Consider the following 5,754-nt stretch of genomic DNA (forward strand, 5'->3'; position numbering starts at 1 on the left):
TGTTGAGTCTGTGGGTCTCTGTGTGGTGAGTTTGTGGGTCTCTGTATGGTGAGTCTGAGTCTCTGTGGGTGTCTATACATTTCCACACGATGATGATGATGATGTTATCAGCCACTTGGTTGAGCTTCTATCGTTTGTAATAGTCAGCGCTACATAGCTCCTTACCTGGTAAAATGTATATCGTTCAGTTTAGTATTTGGGTTTCTGTATCTTTCTGGGTCTCTGTGTGTGTCTCTCTGGGTGTCTGTGGGTCTCTTTGGGTCTCTGTGGGTCTCTATTGGTCTCTATGGGTCTCTATGCATATCTATGGATCTGTGTGTCTCTATGGGTCTCTATGTATTTCTATGGGTCTTTGTCTTTACGATTCTCTCTGTATTTACATGGGTCTCTATGCATCTTTGTGGTTCTCTGTGTGTCTCCCACATCCCTCCACCAGGAACCCACCATCCTCACCACGAACTCACAACACGGACTCACACACTCACCACGCACCCACATCCTCACCATGGACCCACACACTCACCACGAACCCACAACACGGACCCACACACTCACCACGCACCCACATCCTCACCACGGACCGACACACTCTCCACAATCCCACAACAAGGACCCACACACTTACCATGAACCCACAACATGGACCCACACACTCACCAGGAACCCACAAAACTCACCTCGTCAATAGTTTCGCTCGGATAGCTTCAGCAGAAGTTGTTCGAAAGGCGACGATGATGAAGCTGAAGCAGCTGAAGTTTAAGAAGCTGCCGTCTCCTTCATGCCCGTCTCGTACTCTGAGGAAGCACGTGGTGATTGCGACGTCACCGGTGCTGTCACAGTGCGAGGGACGTTGCCACGCCCCCTTCAGCCACGCCCCTCCGAATGACGTGCGAGTGCGAGGCCACGCCCCCGGAAGCCGCCTCCCGCCCCTCTTTCGGCGACCCCCACCTCCACCCCCAGCTTCTACTTCCGCTTCCGGTCGGGGCGAATGGCGGCGATGGCGGAAAAAATCTGAACCCTGTCTGGGCCTCCTCGAGGTCGGCTCAGCTTGAAGATGCCGACACGGGGCTCTGTGTGGGGTGAGTCTGTGGGTCTCTGTGTGTGTCTATGTGAGGTGAGTCTGTGGGTCTCTGTGTGTGTCTGTGTGAGGTGAGTCTGTCGACACTTCACGTGGCCTCAAAGTGCACATGGCCTGGCACAAGCGTCTTGTCACTTAGTGGCGAATGGCGGTTGTTGTTTTTGTGGGTGTCTGTGTGAGTTTGTGGGTCTCTGTGTGATGAGTCTTTGGGTCTCTGTGTGGTGAGTGTGTGGGTATCTGTGTGGTGAGTCTGTGGGTCTCTGTGTGGTCAGTCTGTGGGTCTGCGTGGGGCGAGTGTGGATATCTGTGTGAGGTGAATCTGTGGTTCTCTCTGTGTTGTGAGTGTGTGGGTCTCTGTATGGTGAGTCTGAATCTCTGTGGGTGTCTATACATTTCCACACGATGATGATGATGATGTTATCAACCACTTGGTTGATAACATCATCTGTTGGTCTCTGTGTGGTGAGTGTGTGGGTTTCAGTGTGGTGAGTGTGTGGGTCTCTGTTTGGTGAGTGTGTGGGTTTCAGTGTGGTGAGTCTGTGGGTGTCTATACATTTCCACACGATGATGATGATGATGTTATCAGCCACTTGGTTGTGCTTCTATCATTTGTAATAGCCAGCGCTACATAGCTCCTTACCTGGTAAAATGTATATCGTTTAGTTTAGTATTTGGGTCTCCTTGTATCTTTGTGGGTCTCTGTGTGTGTCTCTCTGGGTGTCTCTGGGGCGCTGTGAGTCTCTATGGGTCTCTATGTATATGTATGGATCTGTGTGTCTCTATGGGTCTCTATGTATTTCTATGGGTCTTTGTCTTTACGATTCTCTGTGTATTTATATGGGTCTCTATGCATCTTTGTGGTTCTGTGTGTGTGTCTCTCTGGGTGTCTGTTGGTCTCTGTGGGTCTCTATGTATGACTATGGGTCTCTGTGTATCTCTGGATCTCTGTGTGTATCTATGGGTCTCTGTGTATCCCTGGATCTCTGTGTGTCTCTATTGGTCTCAATGTATCTGCATGGGTCTCTGTGTGTCTCCATGTGTCTCTGTGTATCTATGGATCTCTGTGTGTCTCTATCGATCTCTACGTATTTGTATGGGTCTCTATGGGTCACTGTTTACTATTGGTCTCTATGTATCTCTATAGGTCCCTGTCGAACTCTATGTATCCCTTTCGGACTCCATGAATCTCTTTGTATCTCTATGGTTCTCTGTGTGTCTCTATGTGTCTCTGTGTATCTATGGATCATTGTGTGCCTCTATCGATCTATATGTATCTCTATGGGTCTCTATGTATCACTATGGTCTTCTATGTATTTCTATGGGTCTTTCTGTGTCGCTATGGGTCTTTGTGTGTTCCTATCGGTTTCTATGTATCACTATGGGTCCCTGTGTGTCTCTGGATCTTTGTGTGTCTTAATGGGTCTCTACGTATCTCTATGGGTCTGTGTTTCTCTATGGGTCTCTGCGGGTCTGTGTATTCCTTGATCTCTGTTTGTCTCTATTGGTCTCTATGTACAGTGAGGAAAAAAGTATTTTATCCCCTGCTGATTTTATACGTTTGCTCACTGACAAAGAAATGATCAGTCTATAAATTTAATGGTAGGTTTATTTGAACAGTGAAAGACAGAATAACAACAACAAAATCCAGATAAACGCATGTCAAATATCTTATGAATTGATTTGCATTTTAATGAGGGAAATAAGTATTTGACCCATCTGCAAAACATGACAGTACTTGGTGGCAAAACCCTTGTTGGCAATCACAGAGGTCAGACGTTTCTTGTAGTTGGCCACCAGCTTTGCACACATCTCAGGAGAGATTTTGTCCCACTCCTCTTTGCAGATCTTCTCCAAGTCATTAAGGTTTCGAGGCTGATATTTGGCAACTCAAACCTTCAGGGAAATAAGTTTTTGACCCCCTAGTTATTTCAATGCTAAATTATCCTGTTTGATTTGTACTAGGTGCCTCTGTGAATGTGTATGCTTTGACTTTAACATAGCCATTTCTGTGACCAGTCACAAGCTAATCACTCAGCTATTTCAATGCTAAATTCTATGCTAATTCCTTTATCAAGGGGTGCCTCTGTGAATGTGTATGCTTTGACTTTAACATAGCCATTTCTGTGACCAGTCACAAGCTAATCACTCAGCTATTTCAATGCTAAATTCTATGCTAATTCCTTTGTCAAGGCGCTCTGTTTCTTCTCACACAGCTTAAAGGTCGCGATCTGAGCTTGGCTTTGTTCGCTCCAGCTCTGTCCTCCAGACAGTCTCGTCCCTTCAACTGATGAAGGCCGCTTGTGTTGTGGCCGAAACGTCAGGAGAATTTTCTTGTGTTATTTTATTTTATCAATGTATTATTTTATTCTCATTCTATATATACTGTATTCCAAATTATCTTACGGTTGTTATTGTTTGACTTGCATCCCGCTGGGATTTTTGCACACAGCATTGATATGCGGTGCTTTTTCTGGAAGACTGCGTTTTTTCCTGGATTTTTCTGTTGCGCGTAGTCACTTTAAGACGTTTATTGTTCATGTTTTTGTTTGTTGTGGTTGCACCCGAATCAAGAATCGAATGCCTCACAGGGCTATACCTAATAAATGAACTGAATAATCGGTCTCTGTGTCTCTATGGATAAGCGTGGTTTCTTATGCGAACTGGGGAATTTGGTGGGCGCTTAACATGGGAGCCTATGGGAGCTCTATGGGAGTTTGCTGGCGAGGGCGATTGTAATGTGCAGTGCGGATTGGTAGGGAAGCTTACGTCATGTAGGGAATGTGGAGGGAGGGTAACGTGAGAGCCTATGGGAGCTCAATGTGTCGCTGCTGGCAGGAGGTCACGGGACAGACCCAGCAGGTGCCATGGGTTGACTGCTGTGCCAGGCTAGGTACAGGAAGCGGTCACGGGACAGACCCAGCAGGTGCCATGGGTTGACTGCCGTGCCAGGCTAGGTACAGGAAGCGGTCACGGGACAGACCCAGCAGGTGCCATGGGTTGACTGCCGTGCCAGGCTAGGTACAGGAAGAGGTCACGGGACAGACTCAGCAGGTGCCATGGGTTGACTGCTGTGCCAGGCTAGGTGGAGGAGGTCACGGGACACACCCAGCCGGTGCCATGGGTTGACTGCTGTGCCAGGCTAAGTGCATCTGACGACAAACATCTGGGCAGTTCACCACCATTGGTTGAAGCAGAGCCTGTCTCTTGCTTCTGCTGATGAGACACGGAGCTGGGCAGACTCCAAATGCACAGCATCAGCAGGCATCGTCAGGGTCGGGATGGAACCCACGACCTCCTGTATACCAGGCGAGGTAGTTAACATCTCCCAGCCACTGTGATGATGAGAGAGAGAGGCATAGACTCCAAATATACAGCAGCAGGCATCGTCAGGGTCAGGATCGAACCCATGACCTCCTGTATACCAGGCGAGGTAGTTAACATCTCATCAGGGTCGGCATTGAGCCCACGACCTCCTGCGTACCAGGCGAGGTAGTTAACATCTCATCAGGGTCGGAATTGAGCCCACGACCTCCTATGTACCAGGCGAGGTAGTCAATATCTGGATCCAAATTACCTGAGACCCCAGGCAGCAGCAACTCGCCACAACAAACACAACTGCAACATTCTGTTGAGTCCGCTTATTTATTAACAACAATCGATAAACAATGGTCTAGATATATATGTACACATTACATTATAACTTATTTTGTATCTCTATCCTCTTCACCCGCGCACGTGGCTAGGCTGGCTGTAGTCCATTGTGTGGTGAGTGTGGGTGGTGAGTGTGGGTGGTGAGTGTGTGTGGTGAGTGTGGGTGGTGAGTATGGGTTGTGTGGGTGGTGAGTGTGGGTGGTGAGTGTGGTGAGTGTTGGTGGTGATTGGGTGGTGAGTGTGGTGAGTGTGGGGGGTGAGTGTGGGTCGTGAGTGTGGGTGGTGAGTGCGGTGAGTGCGGTGTGTGGTGGTGGTGGTGCTGCTGCTGCTCGTGGTGGTGGTTGCACCGATTCCACCACCACCACTCCGCTACTCTGCCGTGGGCCGTCCACCACAGAGGAGCAGGCGGCCGAAGAGCGAGCGGAGCGCCCTGCGCACACGCGCCAGAACCCCTCGCTCCCTCTCCTCCTCTTCCTTCTCTTCCTCCTCCTTCTCTTCATCCTCCTTCTCCTCTTTATCCTCCTCGTTGTCGTCATCCTCCTCCTGCATCTCCACCACCTCCGTCCTCTCTCCAAAGGTCTGGGTGAGCAGTGACGATGGTGATGGGAGCTTCTCCTCCGGCTCCGCTCTGTGGAGAGAGGCAGCAACACCACAGCAGCGCATCATCGTCATCATCGTCGTCATCATCATCATCATCGTCATCATCATCATCGTCATCATCATCATTATAATCATCATCATTGTCATCGTCGTCGTCATCATCGTCATTATCATACCCACAGAGACCCATAGACCTACAGAGACCCATACTCATAGCGACCCATACAGACCCATACTCATAGAGACCCATACTCATAGAGACCCATACAGACCAATGCTCATACAGACCCATAGACTTACAGAGACCCATCCTCATAGAGACCCATACAAACCCACAGAGACCCATACTCATAGAGACCCATACAGACCAATGCTCATACAGACCCATAGACCTACAGAGACCCATCCTCATAGAGACCCATACA

At 48.9% G+C, this 5,754-nt stretch overlaps 1 long non-coding RNA gene across 1 annotated transcript; it reads left to right on the plus strand.

Moving 5' to 3' along the window:
- Positions 1-319: 319 nt before the first annotated feature.
- Positions 320-3,698, plus strand: LOC142907612 (uncharacterized). The gene is made up of 2 exons (XR_012931125.1): positions 320-1,079; positions 3,292-3,698. It is a non-coding gene; the product is annotated as an uncharacterized LOC142907612 (long non-coding RNA).
- Positions 3,699-5,754: the final 2,056 nt, after the last annotated feature.

The sequence above is a fragment of the Petromyzon marinus genome, chromosome 80, assembly GCF_048934315.1.
Source record: "Petromyzon marinus isolate PM22_M1 ecotype Great Lakes invasive population chromosome 80, UKy_Petmar_22M1.pri1.0, whole genome shotgun sequence".
Taxonomy (NCBI): domain Eukaryota; kingdom Metazoa; phylum Chordata; class Hyperoartia; order Petromyzontiformes; family Petromyzontidae; genus Petromyzon; species Petromyzon marinus.